The following is a 12410-nucleotide window of genomic DNA, read 5'->3' as shown; positions in this document are numbered from 1 at the left end:
AACGAAAATGAAAATTTGCTTGATAATTCAACTACGCTTGTTGGAGAACAATAAAAACACTACACTCAACAAGCCACCAATAAAACTCAACTGCCTAACCTATAACCAAAGTCTCCTTTTAATTTGTTTTTTAAAAAAAGCGCTTGACAAACTTGCCCCGCATGCCGAAGTTGCCCCGATCTCCCCTAAACAATGTTTGTCAATTATGAAAAACGTTTTAATTTATATTACGCTCGCATCATGTTTCTAAATTATGTCTTTTAAAAAGTCCAAGAGATAAAGGAATAGAATAGGACTATTTTAGTCCCTGTCCAAATAGTCTTGCTCTATTCAGATCTTTAGTTAATACAGGATGACACAAAAGTTAATTAACCGTAGCATCGTCTAAATTAGGAACTATTCGAACAAGCTCTCATATAATTAATATATGAATCAAGGAGTTGTAATTTGTGTATTAAAGAAAGAGAATTTCGTTTTAAACATAATAATAAGCTATTCATAAAAATTCTAAAATTTCCAAAATATTACTTTTAACCAATAAATTTCTATACACTAAAACTTTCAGTTTCTATACTATTTCAGTATCTTCACTTCCAATATCTTACAGTATATTGGAGAACATGTAGTTTATAGAGTTTTATAAACAGTCATATATAGATCAATGAAAAATATAGGAATCGTTTATTTCCCTTAGGAATTTCAACGTTTTCCAATAAAATGAGATATATTTTTAAACATAAAATTTGATAAAAAATAGTAATGATATTATTTTTAACTAATTTAATGAGATTAAATAAAAAAACAGATTATAAAATATACTTATTAACATTTCTAATAAACATTTAGTAATATTTAATTAATCAATTGTTAAAATAAATTTTGATTAATTATTATTTTCGTACATAAAACTTAACTCTTCCAACATTCTAATGAACTCAAATGTATCGGTATCTGTATCAAAGATTATTTTTAAACCAGCAATTATTTATTGTGGCGTTTTTTCAACGCCAACCTGCAGTTTTTAATCATATTTTAATCTAAAAAATCATGTGAAATTCCCGTCCAGACCGGAATTTTGTATTTAGATCAGGGTCTCCGACCCATATTCTGTCTCGCCCCTGTACATCATACTTCTCCTGATAACAATCGAAGCATGCCAGTCACCTATATAACTCCGTATTGAAGATTAACGAAGGACAGACAGATAGACTGACAATAGTGAGAATGTATAAGTCTAAAATTTGAAAATTGCGGTCTAATAACATAAAATTCATCTATTTTAATATGTATACGTATAATACTTTGCTTAAAATCGTTACGAAACTTTTTCCAACACACAACAAACATATAATAAATATAAACAATCGATAAAAGAAAACATAAGTATTTAAATCTCAAAAAGTGACCACCAAGGATTGGAAAGGGTATCAGCAGGATGTGCAATAGCTGGTGATGGTCAACTGAGTGATAATTAATTGGGTGACCATCATTTGAATGACAGAAACTTAAGAATTTTTGCATACATAGCAGGCAGATGTTTTCTTTTTTGAGACATTGGTAAAATACATATAAATATAAATAACAAGTCATAAATTTATAGATTTTTATATGATGAATTTATGTGTGATGAAAGAGCAATAGCAGATTTTCAACATCAGCATGAACATAGATGTTATGATAAAGCTGACCAAAGGAATTGAGAAAAGTTTTAAATTACAATAGGGAAAATATAGTAGAATATTTACATAGTATTGCATATAACTATATGAATTAATAAATTCAAAATGTAAATTTTGTTTTAAGCTGACATAAGCTGAAATTTATGTCAGCTTATAAATTTTCATGGATAGGATGGCTCAGACATGTTAGGCCTGATCTCTCACCATCTGTCCAAATTCTTGATGAGCATGAGAAAAGGCTCTATTAATAAGTGCCTGGCAGACAGAAAATGTGAAAAAAATAAAAATAATGTGTTTGATTTCATAAGCAATGTAGTTTACATTGTTATAAATACTGAATGAAAAATATGGCATTTTTACATATATTAATTATTAATATATTATCATCTATTTTATATATATACAGTAGAGCTTCGATTATCTGACCCCTCCCCAATTAACTGTCACATCAGTTAATTGGGGAGGTCAACACCGGCTCGACCATTGAAGGGAGGCCAGTATTTAAACGAGACTTAATTTTCTAATTATGAGTGGTTGTTTGTTTTGTGAGCAATAAAATAATTTAAAAATAATTTTTAATGTTACAATAGTGACGATTATTATTTTAAAAAAAATTTGTTAGGCTAAATATCGATGAAAATCCAACGCGAAGTTGGTTAATAGCGATATCTTAATATACTAATTACATGGGATATCCTAATATACTATACTAATAATGTATTTTTTTCATTCTTTTCGGTTATCCGATTTTTTCAGTTATCCGATCAACCTGAGTCCCCAATTGAGTCGGATAATCGATGCTCTGCTGTACTAATATAATATAGAATATTAGTAGTTAATATTCTAATTTGGTAGTGAATACTACTGGGTGTATACCAAAAGTTCTCTTACTCAATCTCTCAAAGTTTTTTATTAATAAAACATGACCTAAACACCATACACCTTTCTTACTTTTCAAAACACTTTCCACATACTTTTTGAAACATAAAAGCTCTTTACTTATTCAAATGGTTCCAATCCCTAAAAATTGAAAACATTTACTATTTTATTAAAGTGAATGCTGGAAAAGTAAGAAAGGTATATGATATTTAGAAGAAAAAATATATTTCTTATTAGACTATACATATACATGAGTCCTTCATATCTTCTATTTCTTCACACGCTTATTGTAGAGGCATTAACAAGTCTACGGCAGAACCATCCTTTTATTTGAGGCTACTGTCCGCCAAACAATGTAAAAAAGTTAAAAAGTGTGTGCTACTGCTACAGGAGTTTTTAACTTGTTGGCGGACAGTAGCCTCAAATAAAAGGACGGTTCCACCGTAGACTTGTTAATGCCTCTACAATAAGCGTGTGAAGGGATAGAAGATATGGAATCATGTATATGTATAGTCTAGTAAGAAACATATTTTTTCTTCTAAATATGAATTTGTCCTGGCAATTTTTGTTAAAGGTATATGATGTTTAGTTGTATTTGGTTCCAACTTTTATATGTTTAAAACATGACTTGTGCACAAAATATAAATGAATAAAATACATATATAGACCATATACAGTACTCAGAAATTTTACAGCAGTTGCTAGTAGTACCCATTTTCCATCTAGAGGCAGAGATCCACTCTACAGCAAATAGTTTTATTTATGTTATTGGCATGATAACTGCTATGCTTACTGAAATGTTGTGTTTCAGGCCATCCAGATTGTAGGAATTATTTACATAAGCTCTATCTTTTAAATTCCTCCATAAAAAGAAATCTGGCAAAGTCAAATCTGAGGATTGGAGTGGCCACAAGTCTGTAGAAATTATAAAGTATTCAAAAATATCTCAGAGCATAGTCATGCTTTCTCACAGCATATGGCATATTATCCTGTCTTGCAGAAACCAGTAATTTTTGTGCTGAGACACTGCACACTAAACACCAACCTTTTGCAGATGCAGTGATAGGTTTGCAAGTTTCTGCTGATCAGATTTGTGTGTTCTGTGAACTCACATATCCATTTAAATGAAACCATGAACCCCATCTGTGTAAAAAATCTTGTTGAAGATGGTGACATTGTTTCATTGAAATCTGTGGAACCAGTTACAGAAGCATTATCATATCTCACAACGCTTCATGCAACCACTCTCATACAGTAGAGGTAAAATTTAATTTGCTTGAAAGCCCTGTGTATGAACCATAGTGATATTCCTGATTGCTGAGAGAGTCATCTCAAAGACTTTCTTGGGGACATTGTCAGCCTTTGCAGCACATCCTCAAAAATGGCATGGGATACCTTCCACTTCTTAGCCTGTCTGCAGCAAACTCAGTTTCAGAAACCTTTGAACAAGTTTGTACAAAGTAAGCTTACTTGGTAGTATATGTGAGGCCCCGGAAATAGCCCCCCCGAAAAATAAATCGTCAAAAAAACAAATTATGTAAGTGTCGAAACGGTGACACCAGACTTTGACGTCGACGCTCATAAAGAGTAGAAGGAAAAACAAAATTTTAGATATAAAAGAAGAAAATTTAAAATATTAAAGTTAAGACGCAGTTTAGAAAGCAAAACGAAACTAAAAAAATATCAAAATGAGCATAGGTGTCATAGTCAACAATTAAACGCGATCAGAGTCTAAAAGATGGTGTCGGATAAACCATCTCCAGCCGACCTTTCCCGCGAACCATATGAAGCTCCATTTACACCTGGAGACAGGTGGAAGACCAATTAGAAAACAATGATGTAAGGTCTATCCAATTAACAAAAAGCCGATCTCGAAAAACTTATAAAAACACCAATTTCAAGGACAACTAGGTTCCACTAGACTTCTGTTGTGTTCGTGTATCTTCGTTTTTTTTTTTACCTCCGTTCATCTTTCGTGTACTGTCTCTCAAGACTTCGAACATTTTACTCAACACTGTCCAGGGGTCCCTACGACGCTGGACCAGATCACTGCCGAAAACCCCTACGACGCTGGACCAGAGCGCCGCCGAAAACTCCTACGACGAAGGACCTGATCACAACCGAAATTCCTATAACACAGGACCAGATAGGATCTGAAGACATCTTAAAGTTCGGAATCTAAGGACCTTTCCAACGAAAAAAAATTTATGTAAGCATTTTCGATCAAGAATAAACGGTTTGCCTCTGTAAAACACTTGTCTTTTGCTGCCTCTTAAAACCGCCACCCACATACACTTAGACCTTAGAGCTATCTCGACGGTAGGGAATAAAATCTCCCCCCCAATCAGCATCCTTACATATATCATTGGGAAATTTTTTCTTCCAACTCTTCACATATCATTTATAAAACTTCATGTCAAAATTAAGCCTTTAAAAATGTAATTACAGTATTTGTTTTGGATTAAGCATCGTACTTGACATGGCCACAGTGGCGTACCGTAGTGGATGCGGCAGGGGCGGCCCGCCCCGGGCGGCACTTTTTAGGGGGCGGCAAAATTTCACAATAAATAATAATAATATCTTGTAAAAATTTGAAACATCCTAATCTATACTTGCATCACGCCTACGATAGTGCTATCGTCCGGACAGTCCTGGAATCAGCTCGCCGTCCGGGTGAACTAATAATTTTTTATCCAAGGAAATCCTACGAAACCTGTTGACTTTTTTTTTTGCTTGTATGATTCATTCGCGTTTATATACACCACTAATATCCAATAGGGCTATTTTAAACAGGTCGCTGCACTACCACCGAATTTTTCATTGCTTGTTCTGTGACAAAACTGAATTTTGGTCTTTTAAATTGAAATACCTAAATAAGGGGGGCCGAAATTTTCCTCTGCCCCGGGCAGCTGACACCCACAGTACACCACTGCATGGCCACATCTTCCACTTTCCAATTGATGGCATACTGTTACTCTACCTCCAAAACATTTATCCAAAACACTCAAGATTGTCACAAATCTCAATCAGTAATGCCCTCTTTTGTCATTTCTTCAGCTTGTCCAGAAGTAATTTTCAAAAGTTTAGTAAGGGAACTTTTGGTACACCCTGTACCTGCATTATAAATTAAACTAATTTATTTTACAATATAATGTATTAAAATATAATGTATTTTTATTTAATTATAATATTTTTTTATTTAAACATTGTTTATAGTTAGATAAAAATAAAGTAGAAGATGACTTTATTACAAAATCAAGTATTATACAAGTTCATAAAAATAAATCTTTAATGCAAGTAGTTAATGAAGATTTTGAAAATTCTACTGTAATTAAAAATACTGTGGTGCATGTTGTACATTCTGAATTTAGAATGGATGAACATTATGAAATTTCTAAGAAAGTTAAAGAACTTGTCAAATTGAGAAGAATTCATAACAGTTTTATATATTATGTATGCTTAAAAAATGATGTAAGTTACTTATATATTTTTGGAATTAATTATATAAATAAATGCAATAAAATAAGTGAATTTTGAATGAGAATAAATAATAATATTTACACTTTTATTTTTTGCAGGATTGGATCTCACAGAATAATCATGTATGTGAAATTATCGCTGATCTTTTATTCAGTAATTCTTCTGCACTATCTGGTCAAATTTTTTATGTATAATATCTTTACAGTTTTATAACATTGAGAAAATATTTTTTACTATAAATCGTAAACTTTTTTAATGAAAATATAAACTTAGTATTAACATATCAATCATTATTATCTCAATTACAATTATCTAAAAATTGAATTAAATGAATTTTTTTAAAATGAGTAATAACTAATGATAACTAAAATAATTCATTTTAAATTGATGTTGAATTGTAATTGATGTTAAAAATTTTTAAACATTTTTAAATTAATAATAATAACATTCAATATGGAAAAGGTATTTCATGTGAAGAAGAATAACCTATGCTTTGAATACAAAATTATATTAAAATTTTAATTTATTATTATTATTTATTGTATTAAGTTTAATGTTTTTAGTACTGTGGAATCTAGTTAACTGGAACTAGGATAATTCGAAGTCATTTTCGTTCCCCGATTATTTGGCATAAGGTTTTACATGTTAAATCAAACTGGTTAACTCAAATTCGTCTAACTGGTTAACTGGAATGGGGTTTTGATACAGTATTTTTTATAATTTCTCCGAATTTTTAATTTAAATAAAATAATTAGCTTATCTATCGAATAAACTAATCATAAACTTTCTATAAAGCGCGGGAACCACATTATGACTGAAAATAAATATTATCATATAAGGGTGGAGTGGAGTGTGGTGGCTTCCCCGCGTTTCTTTATGCAGCGCTTTAAGCGAACACACTGAAACTGGTTTCTAATTGGCCAACACTGCTAGTGATGTCATTTCGCTATACACTCGCTGTATAAAGAAACGCGAGGTTCTAGACAGCGTGTGTGACCTAGATATTACACTGTAATTGTCATTTGAAGTTTCTTTTTTAAACACTTTTTCTTTTTTGTTTTATTTGATTGCTAGTAGATTTCTTCGACTATCAGACGTAATAAATAAATGAATTTTTGATAGAATCGAACTAAAATCGGTTTTTAATTAATTTGTGTAAAAATTTTAAACCTTCGGTAAACTTTTAAAAATATAACAATCGTAGTTCTAAAACTGCTGTTCAAATCAATTTTTTCCGAACAAATCACATAAATTGAATTATGTTAAAAGTTAAAAAGCTTTTTTAAAAGCATTCGTTTATTTCTGACTGCAAGGGCAGTAAATAAAGAAAATCCAAACAACTTAAGATTAGTGCTTCTCAATCTCCGTATTCACGGAAGAATGAAGAAAAAGTGATCCTTGAATACAGAGATGCAACAGCCTCGTGTGCACAATATTTTGTAAATAAAATAATTATGGGAACGGAATTCAAACGCATTTTTTAAATTTTAATATTTAGACTGAATTAGTAAGAAAACTATACTAACAAAATTTGGTTTTAATTATTTTGAAAAAATTTAGCAAGAAGTTGCGTATCTTTCCCGGCTATTATGAGATTTTATTAAAAATACTATAACTTTCATAATATTATAATGAATAAAATTGTGATTTGGCACCATCTGTTACGAGATTCTATTTCAAAAACATTTTATTTTCAATTATTCTCAAATGCAAAATGCTTAATTTTGAGGGTCGAGCTGAATTTTATTTTAAAAAATTGTAAATGCTAAAACGAATAAAATCTTTGATTTGATTATTTCTCACAATGAAGTGTAATATAAATGACACATAGCTTTCTTTACATCTATTTAATTCCCTTTCTATTTGCCGAGACGCGTTTCGGGTCTTCTGTCGGCTTTTCACATTAAGGTGTTTAAGACCTTAATGTGAAAAGAGGGGCAAATGTGTCCTTTATGTGACAAAAGAGGAACCTTAATGTGTCATTTATATTACACTTCATTGTGAGAAATAATCAAATAAGAAGATTGACACGGTTTCATATAAAGAACAATAAAATCTTCATTAAGTCCGACTCCATTCGAGATATGATACATGACCGCTTTGTATTTCTCCACTTCTTGACCTTTACACGCCAAAATTTAACAGCACTAATGTCCCTCATACGCAAACTATAACTACCATACCAAATTTCATTTCTTCATCATTACCCCGTCCTATCCTAAGCTATTAAACGAGATAGACACCAACAATCACATACATATCCACGGAATTTCCCCTTTTTGGTTCAGGGTGTCTCGCGGATATTTACAAAAAACTCGGAGGATCAAATTTGACACAATTCCAATACTTTGTTTTGTATGCATAACAGCCGGAAAAGTAAAAAGAAAAACTTTTATGTTATTAATTATAATAAAAAGACAATTAATTTTGAGGGTAGGGATGAGTTCTTAAAAATATTGTAAATGCCAATAACAATTAAAATTTTCGCAAGACGACATATGACCCCCATTATCGTCTTATCCCGTCGACTTTCGGCCACCAAAATTTAATAGCATTCAATGCTCATATACAAGTTATCATGCCAGATTTAGTTTCTTTATTTTTAATCCATTCTGAACTATTAAACGAAATAGACGTCAACACACACACACATTCCAGATATCCAGTCTGATTTTTTTTTTTTTTTTATTCAGAGGTAACAATACTTTCCCGTATAATGTTATAACAGCAAGGAAAGTAAGTGGGTTTGTAGGCCGTTTTTAAGTCATTTTCTAGATCGATTTCGATCGCCATTCCATTCGGTGTTTAAATAATAAAAACGAAAGCTATAAAATAATATATTTTAACTAAAGAATATTAACGTAACATATAAAATTATGAAATTTTAAGTTAAATCTCGCCGAGGCCCAGTAATAAATTATGTGCAACCACAATTTGAGTAGCACTGCCGTAGACCATAAATTCAATGTGTGTAATAATTTTACTGTCGGAGCATTAGTTTTTTTTCTTTTGATCATGGATTTATTGATCGTTGCTAATTTCAATGTGACACAAACACTAAAACTATTCTGTAATTTAATGGTGTGTAATTCACTGAAACAATTAATACAGTATATAAGAAGTGGACAGCTATTTATTCATTCTCGTGAAGATATTAAAATTGAAACAAGCGCTTAATAAAGAACATGTCATGTTGATCTAAACCATCTTGCATGTTTTGCCTCGAGATAAAATCCTGCGAGTGTCGAAAAAGTAGAGAGTAATACATTTTAATAATTTAACGACGTTGTAGTAAATACTGTATATGTTGAATAATGGAAATGATTTCATTTTAATTCTCTATAAAGAAATTTCATTATTCCATTTTTGTTTTCTTTTTCAACTATGGAATTATTTATATCTTTTCAGTTTAAAGTAAACTAACTACTGTATATAAAAACTGATGCAATAATAGGGCTTTTAAAATTAACATCAAAAATCAAAAAACCGTTCTTTGTTCTTTCTTCTTAAATTATATGTATATATTTCCTGGTGAAGATCAACGAATAGGACCGAAAATGTTCGATTAGTGAATATTTTACTGCATAATTAATGGTTCCGTGTTGTTTCGATAGTGCAGTTACAAAAAAAGAAAAAATAGTTTTTTCTATAATCAAAATAAATATATCTTGAAAGATTAGTTTCGCCTTTATTTATTTATTTATTTATTCTCTCTTTTTGCTCTGTGAACACTAAGATGGTCTTTTAAATCATTCCCGCCGTGGGTTCTTCCAGGCCTACAATGGTTCGCACGAGTGATGAGGGACTAGGTTTGACATAGACCGATCTTGGAAATTTTTTGGGGGAGTTGCTCGCTTGGATTCGATCCCGAGTCCCCCAGAGCAGTAGGCTGACGCCTTAACGACTAATTTCGCCTATATCATAAAAATATATAGAATCATCTACAGAATATTTTTCGATACTATTTTTAAAGGCGATATTTGTATTAACATTGAAACACGCTATTATTATATGTTTGATTTAGGCAATTTGATAATGGCAAAGTTCTCTATACTGTGTAATATGAGTTATGTTAAAAATCTTAATAGTTGGATACTATCTGACAGTCAAATTGAATTTTCTTATCAACTATCGTATAATCGATAGTGGAATATAGATTTTGAAATCAATGTATTTATCTTACAAAAGGTTTCTACATCATGCCTATAAAAGTTAATCATGCTATCTTCTGTGGTGGTCATCTGGTCAAAAATTTATGGTACTATATGGGCAATCGAAGAACCAAATTGTAGGAAGGATAAAATAATTCAATATATCACCACATCAATTTATATGTTTTTGTTACATTTTTATAGTGTAATACAAATATTGTATTTTGTTTACGAAATGAAAAATGGACAAAATTGGTACGAAGCAACAAACATGGCAGATCTTATTACGGCTATTTTTACAGCAGATTATATGTTTTTACGCCGTAAATTTCTAAGGAAAATAATTCGAAGCCTGGAAACATTTGATTTTTCATTCGAGAAGAGGAAGAATTCTACAAACAAGTTAAATAAACTGGTAACAGTCATTTTTTTATTCTTCGTCACCTATTTGATCATTGTTAGTATTTCCATAAGTTCTTGGGATATTGATTATATTTTCGATGACTATTTTCCTATTTTTAAGGATATCGATTTCGATAGGCAGGTAAAAGTTTTCTTTATTTTTATGGAATGGTACGTTTATGTCTTGTATGGTTGGGGCACAGTTACATTTTTCATTTTGTTGTATAGTGAAATAGTGGTTATACTTCGTGATCATTTTGACAGTTTCTGTATGGAGCTGAAAAATATTTCTACAAATAATGTTTTTTTCAGTTTACATCGTTTTCGTCAGTTATTTAAAAGTCATGACGATCTCTGTGACTTAGTTGCAGAAGTGGATAATATATTTTCTTCCGTAGTATTTATTTGGTTTTCACACATTCTGGTAGCTCTCTGTATCGAAATGAATGGATTTCTAGCAAGAGAAAGCGAAACAATTCTAGCTGTTGGAGGATCGTTGATTATAATATTTGACTTAGTATACGCTATTATGACTATGATTATTATATGTGTAACGGGTTTTTCTGTTTATGAGTCTTATATTAAGTCAGTTCCTGTCATTGTCAAATTATCACATACAAAGTTGGCATCGTTTCGCGCCATTTATCCAGATATTCAGTTGTTAATTATTAAAATTAGTGGTCATCCTGTTTATTTGACTGCTGGTAAATGTTTTGTAATATCTAGAGGACTTATTCTTACATTTCTTAGCCTTTTGTTAAGTTACGTATTACTTCTTGCTCAGATGAATCCGAAAGCGATGAAATACATGCTTGAATTAAATGATTAATGTATTTCATAATGAATGAATTGTTATTCAGTCAAACATATAACGTACTCTATCAGTCGCTTTCAGAATTTTTATGAAATGCTGTTGATCATTCGACTCTTGATTTAACCTATATGTATTGTAACAAATTAAATAATTATTTAAAAATAAAGTAAACAAAAATCTCTGTTTTTATTTATCGTCATTTTATAGGGCCTTCTTCAGGGCCTAGATGTTTTTCTGGGCGTTCATGATTTTATTATATATATATATATGTTACCGCTAAAGCTCGAAAATCGTTAATATGTACACTACCTAGCTAATCTGCAGATTAACTAGGGTGATCCGTTAAAGTTGTGAAAATTGTTCTATTTCTCAAATTACCTAGATAATGTGCAGAGTATCTAGGTAATCCGCACATTACCTACTAGGCACTCGGTAAAGTGAAAATAAGATCTTTGCCACAAATAAATGTACCACAAATAGGTGTGCTTGTCGCAAAAACCAATTGCTATGAAATTCAAAGTGTCACCAATCTTTAGACTGCACTAGTAAGTAAGCACAATTGGATAATGTTACCTATGGTGAGTAAAATGGCGGCTCGTCTCTGATTCCAGCAAAGAGAAGAAAGGAAACAGTGGGGACGCACGTTCAAACCTAACCTAACCTAACCTATTATAATAATTTGGTTGGTAATAATTATGTTAATTTATTAGACTAGGTTAGGTTAGGTTAGAACGTGCGTCCCCACTGATTCCTTTCTTCTGTTTGCTGACGAGCCGCCATTTTACTCACCATAGGTAACATTAACTGCACAATTATATCATGCGATCACCAGAAAAAGTATGATAACTTTATTATTTTTCGTCGCCGGTCCAAAAGTAGGGTATCGTTGAAGTCGTCTCGGTCCCCTTAGTTCAGATAGATACTCAAAGTGCCGAAATTCCATAGGTGATTATCTATATAATAATTTCCCTGATTGTATTAATATTTTAAACCGTTTGATTTTTT

The 12410-nt window shown here is 31.3% G+C and overlaps 1 long non-coding RNA gene across 1 annotated transcript in view; it reads left to right on the top strand.

Annotated features, from left to right (window-relative positions):
• The window catches only part of LOC111638676, a 14462-nt gene extending 6863 nt beyond the window's left edge, over window positions 1-7599 (top strand). Inside the window, exons 2-3 of the long non-coding RNA XR_002758916.1 lie at window positions 5775-6029; window positions 6137-7599. This is a non-coding gene — a long non-coding RNA (uncharacterized LOC111638676). The remainder of the gene's footprint in view (window positions 1-5774; window positions 6030-6136) is intronic.
• The last annotated feature ends 4811 nt before the right edge of the window (window positions 7600-12410 follow it).

Source organism: Centruroides sculpturatus, unplaced genomic scaffold, assembly GCF_000671375.1.
Source record: "Centruroides sculpturatus isolate CEXI.00-Female unplaced genomic scaffold, Cexi_2.0 scaffold1171, whole genome shotgun sequence".
Taxonomy (NCBI): domain Eukaryota; kingdom Metazoa; phylum Arthropoda; class Arachnida; order Scorpiones; family Buthidae; genus Centruroides; species Centruroides sculpturatus.
This window is presented reverse-complemented; position numbering and strand designations above follow the sequence as displayed.